This window comes from Aethalodelphis obliquidens, unplaced genomic scaffold (assembly GCF_003676395.1).
Source record: "Aethalodelphis obliquidens isolate GAN/ISIS:26980383/991018 unplaced genomic scaffold, ASM367639v1 scaffold58, whole genome shotgun sequence".
Classification (NCBI taxonomy): Eukaryota; Metazoa; Chordata; class Mammalia; order Artiodactyla; family Delphinidae; genus Aethalodelphis; species Aethalodelphis obliquidens.
In genome coordinates this window covers 30590-53646 of record NW_020838002.1, presented here as the reverse complement: position 1 = coordinate 53646, position 23057 = coordinate 30590, and the positions used below count along the sequence as shown (strand labels likewise).

The following is a 23057-nucleotide window of genomic DNA, read 5'->3' as shown; positions in this document are numbered from 1 at the left end:
AAAGGTTGAATCATGACCTCAGTGAAGGTTGGATGCTGAGCCTGAACTTGCTCTGGATTTGGATATGTCACCTCGGGGTATGTTGGTTGAGTTGGGGCTCCCTGCTGAACTGGAGAATGTTCAGTTTCACAGGGTGTTGGATGATGATCTGAAACCTCTTGCTGGACTGACAAAGATTCTAACTGCTCAGGGGACACTGTAGACTGAGCTGAGGTTTCTTGTTGGGGTGGAGAAGTTTCAACCTCCTTAGTGAATGCTGGAGTTACGATAAATGCAAGATCCATAGGTATAACAGTGACATCGGCCCCTGCAAAAGCTAAGCTTGATCCTGACCTCGAGGAGAAACTGTTGTCACATGATGTTCTGCAGAGAAAACTACAGTCACATTAGAGAGCTCTGGAGACTGAGTTGGAGAGGATTCAACCTCACCAGGAGACTCTGGATACTGAGCTGTGCCTTCCTGTTAAGGTGGAGAAGGTACAACGTCAGGAGCCTGTGGATGCTGATCTGGAATCTCCTGCTGGGTTATGGCAGGTATAACTTCTTCTCCAGGTTGCTCTGGATACTGAGCTGGGGTCTCCTATTATACTGAAATTTTATTATGTGTACCGGCTTCTGGAGATTGGGCTGGAGCTTCCTGTTGAACTGACAAAGGTTAAACCTCCTCAGGTGGCTGTGAAGGCAGCGTTGGGACCTCATGCTGTGTTGTAGAAAATTCTGCATTAATAAGGGGCACTGAGGGCTGAGCTGAAGGCTTGCGCTGATTTGGAGAAGGACCCACCTCTGGAGTGGTTCTTTTGTTATGGTAAGCTCCACATCTGCAGGTTTGACAGCGACACTGGATAAGTTTGAATGCTGAGCCTGAGGGTGACTTGGAGGTGAAACTGTCATTTCATCATGCTCTGGAGGTTGAGCTGGCTGTTCTTGTTGAGTTGGAGTAGGTTCCACCTCCCCTGAAGAAGGCTCTGGAGGCTGAGCTGGTTGCTCCTGCAGGGTTGCAGAAGGTTCTATCTCCACTGGAGACAGAGATTGGATCTACTGCTGGGCTGCCAAAGATTCTGCCCCATTAGGGGGCTCTGGTGACTGAGCTGAGGCTTCCTCCTTGGTTGCAGAAGTTTCAGCTTCTCCAAAAGACTCTGAAAGCTGAGCTGGGCTCTTCTGCTGGGTTGCTGTTTGCAAGTCCTCAGGAGGCTCTGTAGGCTCAGAAGGCTGAGTCGGTTGTTCCTGTTCACTTGGAGAAGGCTCAGCTTCCACAAGAGGCTCTGGAGGCTGACCTGTGGTCTACTGCTGGGTTGGAGAAGGTTCTGTCTCCTCATTATGCTCAAGAGGTGGAGCCAGGGCCTCCTGCTGAGCTGTAGGAAATTCACCTTCTCTAGTGGACTCTGGAGTGTTGGTAAGTTCCAAATTCAGAGGTTGAAGTGTAACACTGGGCAAGTTTGAATGAGCGTAACGCTGAGCACCAGGTAGACATGCTACCTCATCACTCACTGGAGTTTGAAGTACATATATGTAGGGAACCCTGGAGCCTGAGCTGGGGCCTCTTGATGGAGTAGAGAAGGTTCAGCCTCCTCAGGGTGCTCTGCAGGCTGAGATGGGGTCTCCTGTGGACTGGAGAATGTTCAACCTCCTCGGGGCACTCTGGAGGCTGAGATGGGGCCTCCTGCTGGACTGGAGAAGGTTCAACCTCTTTAGTGACCTGTGGAGTTATGGTAAGTGCCAGATCCAGAGGTTTAACAGTTACATTGTACAAGTTTGACTGCTGAGTTTCATTTACTCCATGATGTGCTACTGGTTGAACTACAAACTCCTTAAGTGTCTCCAAAGGCTGGGCTAGGACCTCCTGAGGACTTGAAGTTTCTAGTACCTCAGAGGCCTCTGAAGGCTGAGATGGAGCCTCCTGCTGAAGTGGAAGTGATTCTACTTCTTCATTGGGATCTGGATGCTGAGGCTGGGCCTCTGCCTGGGGTAAAAAAGATTCAACCTCCTCAGGGGTCTGTGGATGCTGAGCAGGGACCTCCTGCTGGGTAAAGATTCAGCCTCCTCAGTGAGCTCTGGATGATGCGCTTGGGTCTCCTGCTGGGATGGAGAAATTTCAGCTTCCTCAGGGGGCTCTGGAGGTACATCTGGGATCCCCCAAAAATCCCTAGGTATGCTCTCCTCAGGATAAAAGGCATCCATACTGGGATCTAAATAATCATCCGGCAACTGTTGTTCTAGACCCTGAGTGTTTTTATGAAATTGGCCTATAGTTCAAACAACAACTTTGGCAAGCTGTTGATGCTGAACTAGATCTTTCTTCAGGTTTGGTGGTGAAACAATAAACTTCATTGGTTTTGAGCTCTTACTACCTAGAGTTGGAACAAGTATTTCAAATGATTGGTGACCTTCAGTCTGATCTAGACCTATGTGTTTAGTCTTACTTTTGTGTCGAGAAAGCAGAACAAAGGGCTGATTTTGATCCCAGTCTAGCACTGGACCCGGCTCTGGGAGCTTTTGATGTTGGGTTTGCTAGTTATTCAGATCATGATGTGGAACAGCAAACTGATCTGTAGGCAGCTCTCCAACGTAATCCGTGTCCGGGTATGGAAACTCAGTCTCAGTCAACTCCTGATGAGGCGGGGCCAACATCTGGACTGGAGACGAGGACGTCAAGTAATTAAAGCCCCCAGCTTCTACCAGGGGTGTAAGGGCATGGAGCAATTTGGGAGGGGGTTCTGAGGCGTGTGAAGACCAAGCCTCGGTCAGCCGCGGGGGGTTGGGTGTCACCTGCACGGGGTCCAGGGCCCACTCCGGAGGCTGAACTGCCTGGACTAGAAGCCACACTCGTTGCCATGTGAGGAGGAGACGTGGGGCGCAGATGCGACATAACATGCGGCGGCTCCCAGGCGCAGTGACCCAGGCCAGTGAGGAGCCGGAGTCACATCCTGCGTCCAAGCTTGAACCGCTATGCCAGCGCCAGCGCGAGGGCTCACGTTAGCAACCGCGCACGCCTCCCCCGTCTAACGTCCCACCCATTATTTATGACATCTTTAGTTACACCACCGTTATTAGGTTTGTACGGAGATCCAATCCGCGCCACCAGAGTGGGTCTTTTTCCCAGAGTCCCCAGGGCGCAAGCCATCCTTCCCCTTACAAAGGAGACAATTACCTCCTGCCGGGACCCTCTTCCCAACCCCTCCCTGCCCTCCCTGGCCACAAACAATGAGGCGGGATTTGGGCTGCAGACCCGAGTGACCCCAAACTCCAGTAGTCCAGGGGTGGAGGGGTGTTGGGAAGGATGCAGAGCTTCCCAAGGAAACCACAGGACGTGGCATTCTGGGAAATTCAAGAGTGCTAGTCCAGTCTGGCAATCTGAACTCTTCCTCCTCAAAGCTGAAGTCCGAGAGACATTCTTCCTCCCTTCCTCCCTCCCTGACAAGAAAAGTAGCTGACCTGCAAAATGAGCACCAGTTATGGTGGCGGGAGGGGAACACACCTTAAAATTGTTCTAAAATGTTGCCATTTCCTCCAAACTCTCAGTATTCACGTCTCATTATTCATTCACCACTCTGTTATTAGGGGTTACCACTGAATCAGTGATGACTCCACAACTTCCGTAGGAGGGGTTTGGGGCAGGTGAGCAATTTATTCTGGGAAAGAGAGTCTAAAACCAAGTGAATGACCCTTTATATTAGCATGGGAAAACTTCCCCCATCCCACCTTGTCTCAACAGAGCCATTAATCTAGAAGAAACTACAGTGTCACTTTTCAGAGGTCTACCCTGTGTGCACACATGGAGAAGACACTTAGAATGTTAAAGTCAGCATGTTAAGTAATTTTCTTGAAATACTGTAACTCGCACCCAGTTTACTTTCTTCACAGTCCTTTTCATAATCTATTTAATTTTAGTCCTTTTTAATTGTCTGGTACACCTTTAACACCTAAACTCCAAGAGAGAAGTAGATTCATCTTATTTCCAGTACCTAGCACATAATGGAACTGAATGGAATTTCTGAATGGAACTGATTCCAAGATTGGCCTCATTTAGGAATGGATCTGTTGTTATAATCAGGTTTCCGAAATCTTTAGTATCAATACGGAATCCTTTCCTCCTACATTACACAGGAAGCTAGACTTCTTAAAGCCCAAACATGGATAAGTTTGAAGTTTCCTTGACTGATTTAAATTGAATTAAAATAATTATTTTTTATGGGAAAAACTATCAAAATATCTACATTTTTCAGAACACAACCACCTTTTCTTTCTCTACTTTCTTCCCTTCAAAACAAACTTTGCAACATTGGGGTGAGTTAAATAATCAGCAATCTAGCCCCAAATAAAGCTCTCAATGACATGAAACACATTTTTTGCTTCTTTTTAATAAAAATATTATATGCACTACATTAATGTTTTCTTTTAGAAATTACATTAACAACTTAATCCCTAATTCGAGGCATCCATATAATTGATTTACAGAAAGGTTCTTCGGCAAAATATTTAACACAAGATATATATGTGATTATGAGATTTGGGTTATACACCTTACTTGAAAGACATGAATAGTTTTTAAACTCTGTAGCATAATCACACTTAAGGCCATAGTTACTTTGTTCCCAAATTCCTGCAATTCTATTTGAGGGGAGTTCTAAAAGGCCTGTGTCTTCTTCTGTGTCCACAACTGTAGACGTACACTGATGGCCCTCAATCCTGCTCTCCAAACTTCAAATAAGGGGCCAGAGACAAGGCTTGGGACTTGGAAAAGTCCTAGAAATTCCCTGCCTCAAAAGCAGTTTCAGAGTTTCACATTATCCTAAGGATGACAGAGCTGAGTAGACATGCCAAAGTCTTCCAAATCCTGCTGGTTATTTTGAATTATGGCAACACTGGCTGTGTACCCCTCGAGTTTTTATCTCCACATACTTGAATTAAATCCTGTAGTTCCTCTTCGTTTCTAGCACCTGTGACCTCTTCACAGGGTCTCTCTTCCACAGCTATTTTACCATTTTCTGAAATAAAGTTAACAAGAATCAATTCAGAAATGTTCTTGTTCTAAAACTTCCTGTATACAATGGTAGCACCCAATAATTAGACATCCTTTTGATTTCTAAAAGCAGAAAATAAGAGCATTTTCCTAGAAGTTCCCTCATCTGACACTTCAGTTTTTATCATAATTATTTGTGAAAAAATATATAAGAAATATCAACTTTGTTTCAAAAACTTTTATGATCTTAGAAATAAGAACTAAGGAATAATGACATAGGAATTAAAGCTGTGGAAACAAAAATGTTCAATCACAATACAATTACATAGTAAGGTATGAGGTGGGGGTCAAAGTGAGTTCAAACCTGGGATACATACCACTGGACTATAATAGATACTTCGTATTAGAAGCAAGGCAAGTGCCTACTCCTTGGGAACAAAATTCTACCAGATACAATGAACAAAGCTTTGGAGACAGAGACAGAGAGAATTTGAACACTCCACTGGCAGCAACTGGCCCATGTACCTTTTGAACAATACAGCTTTCCTCAAGGCAAGCTAGAGCCACCAGGCTTTTTGGTCTAAAAAAAAGTTTTGAGTACATATAAGGAATACCTTGGCATATTAGGAACAAACAACCCAGACATTTAGTTTGGTTCTTAAAGGTTGTTACCCAGATTTGACAGCTGATGGAGATTTTGCCTGATGACCAGGGAAGTCAAACTTCCTTGGAAGGATTGCCCAGGCTGGAAGGCCAAGACCAATCCAGGGTCAACTCTTACAAGCAAATAAGGTCTCAGACAACTTAGCTAGGATTTCTCAGTCTCTCAGCCTGCAGGGCTGTGAAGCAGGTGAGCAATTCTCTTCAGGGAATCTACTAATCATAAAGTTTCCTTTGGGCACTGCCTGTGACATTCTCACTGCTATATAACTCGATAGGGAACACAATCAACGCTCTTCAGTAGCATGACCACTTTCAAGGCTCACAAAAACGTAGCCGATTATTATATAAGAATCATATTCACCCAATATATCAGAAATGGAAGCTGAAATTAAATTGACTCCAAAAACATAATCTAATAAACTCTTCAACAAAAAAACAACAATAATATTAATAATAGTCAATATATATTGTCTGCTTACTATGTTTCAGGCATAGTTCTAAGCTTTTTACATTCATCATTTCATTTACTCTTACAATATCCCCCATTTGGTGGTAAGCTGAATTACTAACCCTATTTGCAGATAAAGAAATTGCAGCTTACAGATATTAAATACCTTCAAATGTCTCTGGCTAGAAAAAACTAAAATTGCGACAACAGCAACAAAACAATCTAAGACACAAAGTTAGGACTCAAACACAGGTGTCCAAGACTTATAATCACTACACTATTCTATATGATAAGCAAGCAATTGAGGAAGAACTGGATCAAACACATTCTGTATGAACTGAGGCAAGTCATTCTACATCTAAACACTGGGGACAATAATATTTGCTGTCGTTTTTCTCATAAATGCCATAAAGAACAAATTTAAGACTGCTGCTGTGAAAACATCTGGTGAATGAAAGAATATGCAATGTTTTAGATAACCATTATTTTCATCCAATTAACTTTTCAAATAAGTTTATTTGCTCACTGAAACTGAAGCACTTCAAGGACAATCAAAAAGGTCTTACCTAAAACCACTATCAGCAGTTTCTGGAATGCATCTGTCATAGCCTTCTGAATAGCAAGCTTCTGGGTTACCTTCCTTTTCATAAGGAATGATAATGACCCTAAATCCAACAAAAAAAGATGAATTTAAAATGCCTATCTGAATAACTGATTTCTAGGTTATATGTTTAAAACTAAAAATGCATCTGTGATTCTTAGATCATTATCTTAGTGATTAAGGGCAGGCACAACACTGGGGTGCGGTTGAATGTCTCTGTTGTAGGTATACCCTGGCATGGCACATTTTACTGCTCAGATCTATTCTCAAAGTTCCTATAATACTTGATGGTAAATGCAAACCAAGAACGTGGCACAACTTTCATAATACTCACAGATTTCAAATGGACAAGCTGAGGCTACACGGCTACAGACCCTGCTCTCCTGGGCATAAAGGGCTGGATTCATACAGTGAGATAGATTTGGTGGTAGTGCAGATGATCTGGCCTCTCCTCAACCATCACCCACTCAGGTGGATGTGGAGCCTCCTCCACTCAATTCGCTAACAGCCCTGCCTCTGACTTAAAACCCTAAGCCCAAGTGCCATTGATTCTAAGAGAAAACTCAGTACCAATAGGAATCCCCTTTCTAGGGATCTACGTTTACTTTTTCTGCTCAGGCCCTTCTATAGAAGGCAAAGGACTGAACATTTACACAAGAGTTTATTTCAATATTTTTTTTCCAACAGCAACAAAAAGTTACTTTAATATTCTTGTGTCCACAGTTAACAAAATCAGGTAAGCAGAGCCCCCTGTTAGATTTTAGCCTCGTTTACTTTTTGTCTGGATGTTTGAATCATTATACCTGGACCAAGAGAGTGGCACTGGGAATGGAGAGGAAGGGACATAAAGCAGACATGCTTTAAAGAAAGAATCCAAGAGAACTCGGCCCTAACTATTCACAGGAAATGGAGAAGAAGGGCAAATTAGAGTTGATTCCATGCTTTCAAGCCAGGGTGACAAGGAATGGTGATCCATTGCCAAGACACTGAAGTGATGGGCACAGGGCGGTGAGCTATCGGGGGTAAGGAGTTTGGTGAGTTGTCCTGGAGAGCAGCTCTCATTTTCCTCCTCTCACCTCCAGGGCTGATGATGAATCTTCTGAGCCTGTGAACACCAACGTGGTCCTGCGGTATGATGGGCTGATCACCTGGGATGCACCAGCCATCACCAAAAGCTCCTGTGTGGTGGATGTCACCTACTTCCCCTTTGATAATCAGCAGTGCAACCTGACCTTTGGTTCCTGGACCTACAATGGCAATCAGGTGGATATATTCAATGCCCTGGACAGCGGAGACCTCTCCGACTTCATCAAAGATGTAGAGTGGGAGGTGCATGGCATGCCTGCTGTGAAGAATGTGATCTCCTATGGCTGCTGCTCTGAGCCTTACCCGGATGTGACATTCACTCTCCTTCTAAAGCGGCAGTTCTCTTTCTATATCGTCAACCTCCTCATCCCATGTGTCCTCATATCTTTTCTGGCTCCCTTGAGTTTTTATCTCCCAGCAGCCTCTGGTGAAAAGGTCTCCCTGGGAGTGACCATACTGTTGGCCGTGACTGTATTTCAGCTCATGGTGGCAGAGATCATGCCAGCCTCAGAGAATGTCCCTCTGATACGTGAGTTCAAGTGTCTTACACTTTGAGTCAGCACTGTGGTAACTGGGGTTGTATCTGTATCTTTAAACTCCTAACAATGAGGTCAACTTCAGACTCAACACAGGCTGTCACATACTTGATTTGGTGTCTTCAGTTGGCATCTTTGAAAAGAGATGTGGCTGTTGGAAACAAAGCTGGTCTTGTTGTCTCCAGGTTTACCCAAAAGAGGAATGAGAGCAATATGGTATAGAGCAGTGGTTCTCAGAGTATGGTCTCTGGACCCACAGCATTAACATCATTTTATTTTATTTATTTATTTATTTTTTTTGCTTGGGGAACATTATTTTATTTTTATTATTTTTTTATTGGAGTATAATTGCTTTACAATGGTGTGTTAGCTTCTGCTTCACAAAAAAATGAATCAGTTATATATATACATATGTTCCCATATCTCTTCCCTCTTGCATCTTTCTCTCTCCCACCCTCCCTATCCCACCCCTCCAGGCAGTCACAAAGCACCGAGCTGATCTCTCTGTGTTATGCGGCTGCTTCCCACTAGCTATCTACCTTATGTTTGGTAGTGTATATATGTCCATGCCTCTCTCTCGCTTTGTCACAGCTTACACTTTCCCCTCCCCATATCCTCAAGTCCATTCTCTAGTAAGTCTCTGTCTTTATTCCTGTTTTACCCCTAGGTTCTTCATGACATTCTTTTTTCTTAACTTCCATATATATGTGTTAGCATACGGTATTTGTCTCTCTCTTTCTGACTTACTTCACTCTGTATGACAGACTCTAGGTCTATCCACCTCATTACAAATAGCTCAATTTCGTTTCTTTTTATGGCTGAGTAATATTCCATTGTATATATGTGCCACATCTTCTTTATCCATTCATCCGATGATGGACACTTAGGTTGTTTCCATCTCTGGGCTATTGTAAATAGAGCTGCAATGAACATTTTGGTACATGACTCTTTTTGAATTTTGGTTTTCTCAGAGCATATGCCCAGTAGTGGGATTGCTGGGTCATATGGTAGTTCTATTTGTAGTTTTTCAAGGAACCTCCATACTTTTCTCCACAGTGGCTGTATCAATTTACATTCCTACCAACAGTGCAAGAGGGTTCCCTTCTCTCCACACCCTCTCCAGCATTTATTGTTTCTAGATTTTCTGATGACAGCCATTCTGACTGGTGTGAGATGATATCTCATTGGAGCTTTGATTTGCATTTCTCTAATGATTAGTGATGTTGAGCATACTTTCATGTGTCTGTTGGCAGTCTGTATATCTTCTTTGGAGAAATGTCTATTTAAGTCTTCTGCCCATTTTTGGATTGGGTTGTTTGTTTTTTTGTTATTAAGCTGCATAAGCTGCTTATAAATTTTGGACATTAATCCTTGGTCAGTTGCTTCATTTACAAATATTTTCTCCCATTCTGAGGGTTGTCTTTTGGTCTTCTTTATGGTTTCCTTCACTGTGCAGAAGCTTTGAAGTTTCATTAGGTCCCATTTGTTTATTTTTGTTTTTACTTCCATTTGTCTACGAGGTGGGTCAAAAAGGACCTTGCTGTGATTTATGTCATAGAGTGCCCTGCCTATGTTTTCCTCTAAGAGTTTGATAGTTTCTGGCCTTACATTTAGGTCTTTAATCCATTTTGAGCTTATTTTTGTGTATGGTGTTAGGGAGTGATCTAATCTCATACTTTTACATGTACCTGTCAAGTTTTTCCAGCGCCACTTATTGAAGAGGCTGTCCTTTCTCCACTGTATATTCCTGCCACCTTTATCAAAGATAAGGTGACCGTATGTGCGTGGGTTTATCTCTGGGCTTGCGATCCTGTGCCATTGATCTATATTTCTGTTTTTGTGCCAGTACCATACTGTCTTGATTACTGTAGCTTTGTAGTATAGTCTGAAGCCAGGGAGCCTGATTCCTCCAGCTCCATTTTTCGTTCTCAAGATTGCTTTGGCTATTCTGGGTCTTTTGTGTTTCCATACAAATTGTGAAATATTTTGTTCTAGTTCTGTGAAAAATGCCATTGGTAGTTTGATAGGGATTGCATTGAATCTGTAGATTGTTTTGGGTAGTAGAGTCATTTTCACAATGTTGATTCTTCCAATCCAAGAACATGGTATATCTCTCCATCTATTTGTATCATCTTTAATTTCTTTCATCAGTGTCTTATAATTTTCTGCATACAGGTCTTTTGTCTCCTTAGGTAGGTTTATTCCTAGATATTTTATTCTTTTTGTTGCAATGGTAAATGGGAGTGTTTTATTAATTTCACTTTCAGATTTTTCATCATTAGTGTATAGGAATGCAAGAGATTTCTGTGCATTAATTTTGTATCCTTCTACTTTACCAAATTCATTGATTAGCTCTAGTAGTTTTCTGGTAGCATCTTTAGGATTCTCTATGTATAGTATCATGTCATCTGCAAACAATGACAGCTTTACTTCTTCTTTTCCAATTTGGATTCCTTTTATTTCCTTTTCTTCTCTGATTGCTGTGGCTAAAACTTCCAAAACTATGTTGAATAACAGTGTTGAGAGTGGGCAACCTTGTCTTTCTCCTGATCTTAGTGGAAATGCTTTCAGTTTTTTACCATATGGATGATGTTGCCTGTGTGTTTGTCATATATGGCCTTTATTATGTTGAGGAAAATTCCCTATATGCCTACTTTCTGAAGGCTTTTTATCATAAATGGGTGTTGAATTTTGTCAAAAGCTTTCTCTGCATCTATTGAGATGATCATATGGTTTTTCTCCTTCAATTTGTTAATATGGTGTATCACGTTGATTGATTTGTGTATATTGAAGAATCCTTGCATTCCTGGAATAAATCCCACTTGATCATGGTGTATGATCCGTTTAATGTGCTGCTGGGTTCTGTTTGCTAGTATTTTGTTGAGTATTTTTGCATCTATGTTCATCAGTGATATTGGCCTGTAGGTTTCTTTCTTTGTGACATCCTTGTCTGGTTTTGGTATCAGGGTGATGGTGGCCTCGTAGAATGAGTTTAGGAGTGTTCCTCCCTCTCCTATATTTTTGAAAAGTTTGAGAAGGATAGGTGTTAGCTCTTCTCTAAATGTTTCATAGAATTCACCTGTGAAGCCATCTGGTTCTGGGCTTTTGTTTGTTGGAAGATTTTTAATCACAGTTTCAATTTCAGTGCTTGTGATTGGTCTGTTCATATTTTCTATTTCTTCCTCATTCAGTCTTGGCAGGTTGTGCGTTTCTAAGAATTTGTCCATTTCTTCCAGGTTGTCCATTTTATAGGCATAGAGTTGCTTGTAGTAAACTCTCATGATCTTTTGTATTTCTGCAGTGTCAGTTGTTACTTCTCCTTTTTCATTTCTAATTCTATTGATTTGAGTCTTGTCCCTTTTTTCCTTGATGAGTCTAGCTAATGGTTTATCAATTTTGTTTATCTTCTCAAAGAACCAGCTTTTAGTTTTATTGATCTTTGCTATCGTTTCCTTCATTTCTTTTTCATTTATTTCTGATCTGATTTTTATGATTTCTTTCCTTCTGCTAACTTTGGGGTTTTTTCTTCTTCTTTCTCTAATTGCTTTAGGTGCAAGGTTAGGTTGTTTATTCGAGATGTTTCCTGTTTCTTAAGGTAGGATTGTATTGCTATAAACTTCCCTCTTAGAACTGCTTTTGCTGCATCCCATAGATTTTGGGTCGTCTTGTCTCCACTGTCATTTTTGTCTAGTTATACTTTGATTTCCTCTTTGATTTCTTCAGTGATCACTTCGTTATTAAGTAGTGTATTGTTTAGCCTCCATGTGTTTGTATTTTCTACAGATCTTTTCCTGTAATTGATATCTAGTCTCATATCATTGTGTTTGGAAAAGATACTTGATACAATTTCAATTTTCTTAAATTTACCAAGGCTTGATTTGTGACCCAAGATATGATCTATCCTGGAGAATGTTCTGTGAGCACTAGAGAAAAATGTGTATTCTGTTGTTTTTGGATGGAATGTCCTATAAATATCAATTAAGTCCATCTTGTTTAATGTAATATTTAAAGCTTGTGTTTCCTTATTTATTTTCATTTTGGATGATCTGTCCATTGCTGAAAGTGGGGTGTTAAAGTCCCCTACTATGAATGTGCTACTGTCGATTTCTCCTTTTATGGCTGTTAGTATTTGCCTTATGTATTGAGGTGCTCCTATGTTGGGTGCATAAATATTTACAATTGTTATATCTTCTTGGATCGATCCCTTTATCATTATGTAGTGTTCTTTGTCTCTTCTAATAGTCTTTATTTTAAAGTCTGTTTTGTCTGATATGAGAATTGCTACTCCAGCTTTCTTTTGGTTTCCATTTGCATGGAATAACTTTTTCCATCCCCTCACTTTCAGTCTGTATGTGTCCCTAGGTCTGAAGTGGGTCTCTTGAAGGCAGCATATATATGGCTTTTGTTTTTGTATCCATTCAGCCAATCTGTGTCTTTTGGTGGGAGCATACACATACACACTCACAAATAGAGGAAAAGGGGGAAAAAAATCATAAATCCTGCTCTCAAAGTCCATCTCCTCAATTTGGATGATTCGTTGTCTAAAGGAGGGAAGGAAAGAAAGAAAGAATGAAGATAAAGTAAAATAAAATAAAGTTATTTAAAAAAAATAATTATAAAGGAAAAATTTAAAAGAAACAAAAACAGACGGATAGAACCCTAGGAAAATGGTGGAAGCAAAGCTATACAGACAAAATCTCACACAGAAGCATACACGTACACACTCACAAAAAAGGAAAAGGGGAAAAAATAATAAATCCTGCTCTCAAAGTCCACCTCCTTAATTTGGGATGATTCTTTGTCTATTCATGTGTTCCACAGATGCAGGGTACATCAAGTTGATTGTGGAGCTTTAATCCGCTGCTACTGAGGCTGCTGGGAGAGATTTCCCTTTCTCTTCTTTGTTGTCACAGCTCCCAGGGGCTCAGCTTTGGATTTGGCCCCGCCTCTGCGTGTAGATCTACGGAGGGCGTCTGTTCTTTGCTCAGACAGGATGGGGTTAAAGGAGCCGCTGATTCGGAGGCTCTGGCTCACTCATGCCGGGGGGTAGGGAGGGTCACGGAGTGCAGGGCAACCTGCGGCGGCAGAGGCCGGCATGACGTTGCACCAGCCTGAGGCACGCCATGCATTCTCCCAGGGGAGTTGTTCCTGGATCATGGGACCCTGGCAGTGGCGGGCTGCACAGGCTCCCAGGAAGGGGGGTGTGGATAGTGACCTGTGCTCACACACAGGCTTCTTGGTGGTGGCAGCAGCAGCCTTACCGTCTCATGTCTGTCTCTGGGGTCCGCGCTTTTAGCCTCGGCTCGCGCCCGCCTCTGGAACTCCTTTAAGCAGCGTTCTTAATCCCCTCTCCTCGCGCATCAGGAAACAAAGAGCGAAGAAAAAGTCTCTAGCCCCTTCGGCAGGTCCAGACTTTTCCATGGACTCCCTCCCAGCCAGCCGTGGCGCACTAACCCCCTTCAGGCTGTGTTCACGCCGCCAACACCAGTCCTCTCCCTGCGCTCCGACCGAAGCCCAAGCCTCAGCTCCCAGCCCCGCTCGCTGCGGGGAGCAGACAAGCCTCTTGGGCTGGTGAGTGCCGGTCGGCACCGATCCTCTATGCGGGAATCTATCCGCTTTGCCCTCCACACTCCTGTTGCTGTCCTCTGCTCTGCGGCTCTGAAGCTCCCCTGCTCTGCCACTCGCAGTCTCTGCTCACGAAGGGGCTTCCTAGTGTGTGGAAACCTTTCCTCCTTCACAGCTCCCTCCCACTGGTGCAAGTCCTGTCCCTATCCTTTTGTCTCTGTTTATTCTTTTTTCTTTTGCCCTACCCAGGTACGTGGGGAGGTTTCTTGCCTTTTTGGAGGTCTGAGGTCTTCTGCCAGTGTTCAGTAGGTGTTCTGTAGGAGTTGTTCCACGTGTAGATGTATTTCTGGTGTATCTGTGGGGAGGAAGGTGATCTCCGCGTCTTACTCTTCCACTATCTTCCCGGAAGTCATCTATTTCAATCTTTAGACAATGATTTTTTTGGGATAACTGAAGGCCAGAAGACATCTGTATTTGAAGGACTATTTAGCACAAATTATTAACCAAAAAAAAACCTAACTAATTTTCCCTCCTCCTAAGCTTCTTGGCAGTCAGTCAGTTCTAAAATTCTAAAGTTTATGGTGGTGTCAGGTATTGCCTAAGATAAAAACCTATATTGTCAGGCAGAAAAATTTTGCCCAGGGTTTTAGTTGCTTAGCAAAGGTGATGATGTTTGAAAAGTTGAGTTTCAGAAAGAAAGGAAAAAAGAGAAATCCCACTCCCTCACCTGGGCACACACACACATACCTTCCTCCAACTTATCCAAAGGTTCCTCAGCCATGCCAACTCCAGAACTCCTGCACTCATGGGAGGGGAACACCACCCCTAATCACAGAAGAACTTCAGGCTTTGCTTCGGAAGTCATGTCACAATATCTTCATTTTCCCTTTCTTCAAGGTTAGAAATATCCTGAAGCTCTTAGGATTTTGAATTAAAGCCTAGACTTCAACATATTCTGTTGTTATAAATAAAAAATAAACTCCAGCAATCCCAGGTAATAGTTTAGGTATTCTATAGCTTCAAAATCAAGTGAGACTTGCAAATGAATGACTAGATATGGACAACTATTTTTTATTATATACCATACAAATACTGGAGAAAACTATGAACACCACCATCCAAGTCATTGAGATTATCACTAATTCTAGGTGGCAGGCCAATGCTCAGATACTTCCATGTGGAAGCCTCTCACACATCCTCCCCATAGCCCTGTTCTATTCTTCTCTCTAAAGTCTAGGAGTTCAATGTTGAAAGGAGTCTGGTTAGTCAAAGAAAATCTACAGAGTTTACCCTGATGATCCTTTTTGACCACCCATGGAAACCAAAGTAGTAATTTGACAATTCTTGGCATCTGGAGCTGTTTAGGGCAAGTGTATTATGTTCAACCGTCTTATGTCTAGTGCCGAAATGAACCTAAAGACATAAAAGACCTAAAATTATCACAACCCTACATAGAGACTTATTTTGGATATACCTGAGATTTATCAATACCAATTTCATAGAGTGGTTGTGAAGATTAAGTAGGACATTTTAAGCAATGAGTTCACAGTGAGCCCTAAATAAATGTTATTTATTACTTTTAAGTCAGTACTTTCTGCATCATTTCCAGGGCCCCTGATTAACCGGAAGGTTCCCTGACCTCTGGTGGTGAAAGTGATGATGAAAGCAACCAAAGAAGCCCAGCAGAAGCCTATTATGGGGCTGGGGGTAAACAAAGGAAGTGAACTGTTTTAGTTGTCTCATCCTGTAGCTCCTGCTTGAGAATATGACCTGAAGAGGAGATAAGATGGGCCTGCCACTGAATTAGGACCTTAATCTGTAGCACCCCCTCCCCATGTTACTAATGCCTGTTAGAAGAGGGAAGACATATACGTCTATAAATGTAAATAAAGTAACCAAAAGAATTAGAGGTTCATCTGCATTAACAAGCTTCTTTGAAAGTGCAACTATTTCCAGTCTTAACTCCCTAAGTCATTTACATATTACTGTGGATTTTTTACATCACTAGTTCTTTCTTAAATGTCTATTTCCACTTTGAACAGGGTGTAGTATATAAATATAGTCATAAAATTCAAATAATACAAATAAAGTGAAAGCATTGTTACTTCTTTATTGATTTGTTTGTGCATCTTCCTCTGTCACTAGTTTATGAACTCCTTAAGTGCTTGAAGGAACCATATATTATTCTTTCCTTATTACCAGAAACAAGCATAGATCTTGGCATATAATAGAGGAGTGATGGTCTGGTGACTGAGTGAATGAATGAGCACATAAGAAAATAAAATTACTTTCTCCAACTGAAGCTACTTGCTGGGAAGGAGAAATGAAGACTAATTTTTAAATATTGAGTGTCGCATGGGAGGCTAGGCTCTGTATGTTGAGTCATAATGGAGCTGTCCTGGACAATTATGAAGCTTCAGAAGGGCTCTGAGCTCCTGAGTAGTAGAGACAGCTGACATCTGGGATAACCTTGCCACAGTTCTTGCTGGCAAACATTTCCCTTCATGCTACTGAGAAAAACTCAGATACATTAGGCCTTTCCTTCATTTTATTTTAAGATGTTATTCTCTTTTCTGTATTTTTTAAAAATGCAGGGGAAAAAAGATAAGAAATATGTATACCTGCCAATGAGTTAAAGAACACAGATTTGGAACTTCCCTGCTGCTGCAGTGGTTAAGACTCCATGCTCCCAATGCAGGGGGCCCGGGTTCAATCCCTAGTCAAGGAACTAGGTCTCACATGCATGCTGAAACTAAGAGTTCATACGCCACAGTTAAGGAGGCTGTGAGCCACAACGAAAGGAGCCTGCCTGCTGCAACTAAGACCCGGTGCAACCAAATAAATAAATAAATAAAATTTAAAAAGAACGCATAATTAAAGTAGATAACAATTTCGGGGGTGTGGGTACTAAACTAAGGCTCTGCATTAAATAAAGAAATCTAATACGAATGTCCTTTCCTCTCAACACTACAGTGAGTTGTAGAAATTTTTCTTCATTATTTTATCAGTGATGGGCTTTATGCTGTGAAAATCTCAGAACCTAAGCTTATGCAATGGTCTTAATGTCCAATATAAGAAAAGAATTCATTACTCACAACTGATACCACGTAACTGTTTCATAATCTTTCCAGGATCATCTGTAATATCTGAGTGGTTATGTGAAATGGTTGCAGGGTCCGCAAATTAAGGAATGTCTGACACAAAATCATTTCAATCCCAGGGAGTACAGCCAGGATTGAAGAGGGTGTTAAACAGGGTACAGAAGTGGGAGGTAGTGTACCTGGAGTCACATCTGAGGAGAGTTCTCAGATTCAATAAAGGTGAAATTAGTGAGTAAAGAAATATGGGTGAGAATAAGCAGCAAGGTCAGTAGGAAGTAGCCAGAGCAAGAAGCCAATCAGAGAAGACACACAATTATAAAGTGAAAGGTCTGGGAAATCTAAGCCTCACTCACTTATTCAGAGGAAGTGAAAAGGTCCTTGAAAAAGGAATGGTGGCTGAATGGAGGCACATAATGAAATGTTCATTCTGGGGAAGTAAAATTGGATGGCATATTGATATGGAATAAGTTTTCTACAGTGCATTAAAGAATATTTTAATGATCCTCTGGAATCTGAAGGGGGTTCTGAATAGGCAGTTTGAGAGTGATGATGATGATGAAGCCTCCTTTATGTTACATCTGACAAAAGTTTGGCAAGCTCAGGACTTCCCTGGTGGCAGAGTTGTTAAGAGTCTGCCTTCCAATGCAGGGGACACGAGTTCGATCCCTGGTCCATGAAGATCCCACATGCCGCAGAGCAGCTAAGCCCATGTGCCACAACTACTGAGCCTGTGCTCTAGAGCCCGTGAACCACAACTACTGAAGCCCACATGCCTAGAACCCGTGTTCCGCAACAAGAGAAGCCGTCGCGATGAGAAGCCCACGCACCGCAATGAAGAGCAACCCCCACTCACCACAACTAGAGAAAGCCAGGGCGCAGCAACAAGACCCAATGCAGCCAAAAATTAATTAATTAATTAAAAAAAATTTTTGTCAACCTCACACATTTAAAATCCACATAAAAGTAAATATAAGGAAGACTCTTGTGAAGATTTCTTAAATTAAGGGGCAGCATAAAATGACATGGGGTTTAACATCAGTCAACTTTGCATTTGGCCTCTAGTTTCCACATTTGCTGTCATGAACTTTAAGTAAGTCACTTAACCATCCTGATTTCGAGTTTCTTCATCTAAAAAAAAGAAAGAAAGAACTGGAGAACTGGGGGATCAGTGGAGCAGTGCATCTGAGAGCATTCTGTACAGCACAGTGCTGTACAAACGCTGGCCATTTCCCCCCCCGCCCCCGGGATCTTAGTTCCCTGAACAGGGATGGAACCCGGGCCCTCAGCAGTGAAAGTGCAGCGTCCTAACCAGTGGACCGCCAGGGAATTCCCAATGGCCAATTAGCTTTAAATTCAGCACTTCATCCCAGTAGAGCGACGAATTCCACATTTGGACCCACCTTCACTGGAGATGTGTGAAAAAGCTGCTTCTGGTTGCATGCCTTTTGGGCTCTGTGGGCATCCCTTGCTGAATAAAACTTAATGATGGCATAGAACCAGGACCAGCCACTGCTGCATTTGCGAAGACTTGGACCGACTACAGAAGGCCAAAGTGGGAGAAGACTGTGAACAGAGAATGCTGTAGGCTGGTCCCACGCTAAGTAAGTGCAGGAAATTTCACGCCCGGGAAACCAAACCACCCTTTCCCTTATATTCTGCCAGCCCTTCGGCACAGGTAACTGTGGTAAGCCTGCAACTCCAAACACTTCTCATTTCATGAACAAGTTTCCCTCTGAAATCCTTAGCTCCGAGAAGCATTAGGAGGCGATGCCGTCAGTTGGGAACTATCTCTCAAAAATCTATGGGGGCGAGCTGGCTGCTCAGGTCAGCTCTAGAACTAAGATTCCTCTCAGTGGAGACCACAGGCAGATGAGGTACCGAAGCAGTCCCAGTTACTGGGGCGCGGGGCGGCTTCCTCCACCCCTCCCTCTGCCCCGGCTCGGCTCACTTGCAAGGTCTCGGCCGTGGGTCCAGATCACAGCTCCCACACCAGCAAGGTTTTGTCACCACCGATGGCAACCACAAAAGGTACCAAATCCACCATCCTACTTTCACCCCGCATGTGCGGCTCGGGGCACAAGCGGACTGCGCCTGCGCACACGAGCCCACACTTTTTAAAAAGTTAGTGCCAATAACTCTAATATATAGAAAAATAGTTGAAAGCCCCTGAGTGTTTTCTGGATAGAAAAGCTTGAGATTCAGAGCAAATACAGAGCTGGACAGTCTAAGAATAAACTATCTCTCCCATCCATTAGAAGGGCTAGGTAGCAGCTTCTGGTTATGGAACCAGAAACTCTCAGGTGCCAAATAGGACATGAAACAGTAACACTTTTACTATTTATAAAATTGCAGAAACAAACAAAATAAACAATAATATATTTACACCTGTCCTATAAGACAAAGGGTACTTAAGACCTAATGAATATAAAATCAGTTTACAAACTATGATGCACTATATGAATAAGTTCTCATTTGCAGAGAGCACAGCATGGGATATGTGGCCATTAATGATAATTCCCTTCTCCTTTCCATTCCTTTCTCTTGTTCCTTTATGTATGTGGATCAGTTACATTATTAAGCTAACAATGTAACTGAGCTATTATTAGCTTAATAATGTAACCAATAGTCTAATTTTTAGCAAGGGGGTAGTTCTTAGAAACTTAGGGAGCTGGAACTCTGAATGAATGAATTAAAATATTGCAATTACATCATTCATTTTAAAATTTATCATCATTGATTAAAAATTAAAATAAAAATTAAATTAAAAATTTATTATCCCGCAACTGAGACTCACCACAACGTGTGACGTCTGTCAAGCATTCACCATCACAACTCAGCTTGACTGTCTTACAGACAACCTCAATAGTATTTTTATTTATTTATTTTATTTTTTAATTTTAATTTTATTTTATTTTTTTTGGTGGTACGCAGGCCTCTCACTGCTGTGGCTTCTCCTGTTGCGGAGCACAGGCTCCGGACATGCAGGATCAGCGGCCATGGCTCACGGGCCCAGCCGCTCCGCGGCATGTGGGTTCCTCCCAGACCGGGTAACAAACCCCCGTCCCCTGCATCGGCAGACGGACTCTTAACCACTGCGCCACCAGGGAAGCCCTCAATAGTATTTTTAAATTGGCAAAGGCAGCAGGCCATACGGCTAGGTAAGATCCTATAAATGGAAACACAGGTAATTAAATTCGTGGTAAAAGAGTTACTTGAGTAGGTAGAAGAGGTAGGCCAAGGCCACCACAGACCAGTGCAAAAAGGAGTTCTTGGGGCATATGGAATGGAGAACTGGATAGGGGCCGGTTGGCCAATTGCTGCTCTTGACTGTTGTAAATAAATATAGAGGAGGAGAGAGGTGCCCAACAGAAGGATTAGGATTGCAGAATGTACAGTATGCCTAGAAAAAAGGGAATAGAGATTAGAATTTGGTGACATTGATCTGTGTTTTAAATCAGAAGTATCTCCTTCCAACCCAAAAGACTCACTTTGGTTTGAGAGTACACAGGAAGAAGGCAGACTTCTAAGAAGAGTCTGAATAAGACCACACGTTCTGTAGTCCCTTTCTCGGTTCCTATCTGTGAGTAGTAATATATTAGAAATTACTCTAGTAATAAAAATGCATCGAGTGGTTAACCAATAACAGAGATCGCATTGGCCAATCTGGACAAAAGGAACATTCCAAAGAATAACATTATTATTATAATAAGGTATAACATACTTAATTTAGAAAAAAGCACATGAGTTCATAATGATACTCAAAATGAAAAGTGGGGGAATTTAGAAAAAAGCACATGAATTCATAATGATACTCAAAATGAAAAGTGGGGGAGCTCTTCTTTATAGGATAATGTCAGTTAATAAGTGCAAAACGAATGATAGAATTAGGAAAGTCTCATTTTGCAACTATCAATGTAATAATCGATTCAGACAAGGATTATCATTGATGCACAGTTGGGTGAAGAGTTGTTTGAAAGTAGGATCTTCACTGATCCCAAAGTATCACCCCACATATTATTTATCAATTACCAAGGGGAAAAATAACTTTACAATGGAAAGATATGGAAGATACCACCTTAATCAAGTGATCAAACAGCACTGGGCCACCTGAAGTGATGAAGTATGAAGAATACATCACCTATATAGTATTCTTCCCCAAAATGTTTACTTTCAATCTAATGAGGAAACAGACAAATCCACACTGTGGGGCAATTTACAAGACAACTGGCTTAGACTCTTCAAAAATGCCAATGTCATAAAAGACTGAAAAAGAAAAACAGTAGGGAAATATTTTACATTAAATGAAACAAAGACATGACATGCAATGCCTAATCTTTAATTGGACCCCGTATCAAAACAAAACAGACTTAAAGAATGCTTTGGCTTCTGTCCAAGATGAAGTAACAAGGACCAATTTAACCTCCCACCTGAAACAATGAAAAAATCAGGCAGAACATATGAAACAACAGTTTTCAAGAAACTGCACCTCAGGCAATAAAGTTCAGTGATCCCCAGGAGATGGGAAATAAATGAAGTGATCCTTATAATTGCCCTAACTTACTTCTCTGAGAGAGTTTCCAGGTCATGGTACAGGGAAGAGAAGTCCAGGCAGAGACTGGTGGACTTCCTGACTGAGGAAATGGAGCTGAGAATCTGGGAAACCCAAGGTAACTAGAGTTCACAAAGCAGAGTATCAGAGAGAAAAGAAGTGCACAAAGAACTCTGGAGATATGCAGAGGGATCTCTTGAGAATTCAACAAAATATTGGTCAGTACATTTGTGTGAGGAATTACTTGATGACAGGAAAACAACCACATGAAAAGATTGATAATAAGAATAACTGGATATAACACAGGGTTGAAGGAATAGTACCTATTCCTACAAGTTGGACTGGAAAACCTCATGATACTAGGAAAGGACTTGCCTCAGTAGTTACAAATAATGAGCTCCAGACTGAAGACTACTTGGACTCCTACCCAACGAATCTGAAAAGCTAGACCTAAAAGAATAAAATTTGTTTTGAGTAACTTAATTTCACCCAAAACAAAGCCCAAGCATTTTACAGAAATATAAATATATATAGCACACAATAAACTAAAACTCACAATATCTGGGATCATATGAAAAATTGCCAAGAATGCAGAGAAGTAGGAAAATATGACCCACACTGAGGAGAAAAGGCAAACAATCAAAACTAACCCATAATCTATGCAGATGTTAGAATTGGCAGAAAAGAATATTTTAAAAGTTATTATACATGAAGAAAAGTTATTATAACTGTATTTCATATGTTAAAAATCCCAGACTAAACAATGAAAATGGTAAGTACAGTCATGGAAAATGTAAAACAGACCCAAATTGAGCTTCTAGAGATTAAAAACAATGTCTAAATGAAAAACACATTGAATGAGGTTAATGGCAGATTAGACACTGCAGAAGAAAGGGTCAGTGAACTTTAAGGCATAGTAATAGAAACTATACAATATGAAACAAAAAGAATAACAAAAAAACAAAAATCAATAGAGCATCAGTGAGTTGTGCAACAACTTCAAGTGGCCTAATACATGTGTACTTAGAATCCATGAAGGAGAGGAGAAATACAAAAATTTGAAGAAATAATACCCAAAATTTTTCCAAATTAGTAAACACTATAAACCCACAAAGTCAAGAAGACCAATGAACTTTAATCATAAGAAACATGGACAAAATTACACCAAGGCACAAAAAATAATCAAATTGCTCAAAACCAGCAATAAAGAGAAAAATTTAGAAGCATCCAGAGGCAAAAACTATACAATATATACAGAGGAACAAAGATAGCAATGACAGCAGAATTCTTGTTGGAAACAATGTAAACGAGAATTCAGTGGAATAACATCTTTAAAGTAGTGAATTGAATTTTATCAACCTAAAATTCTATAACCAGATCTCTCAAAACAAAAGCAAAATAAAGACTATCTCAGACATACAAAAGCTGAAAGAATTCATTACTAGTAGACTTTCACTATAAGAAATGTTAAAAGAAGTATTTTTAAGCAGAAGGAAAATGACACCAGATTGGAATATGGATCTACACAAAAGATTAAGAATACTGGAA

The 23057-nt window shown here is 41.4% G+C and overlaps 1 pseudogene; it reads right to left on the bottom strand.

The window, feature by feature from the left end:
* Nucleotides 1-6593: 6593 nt before the first annotated feature.
* On the bottom strand, nt 6594-19004 carry LOC113609648 (RAD52 motif-containing protein 1-like; annotated as a pseudogene).
* Between the last annotated feature and the right edge of the window lie 4053 nt (nt 19005-23057).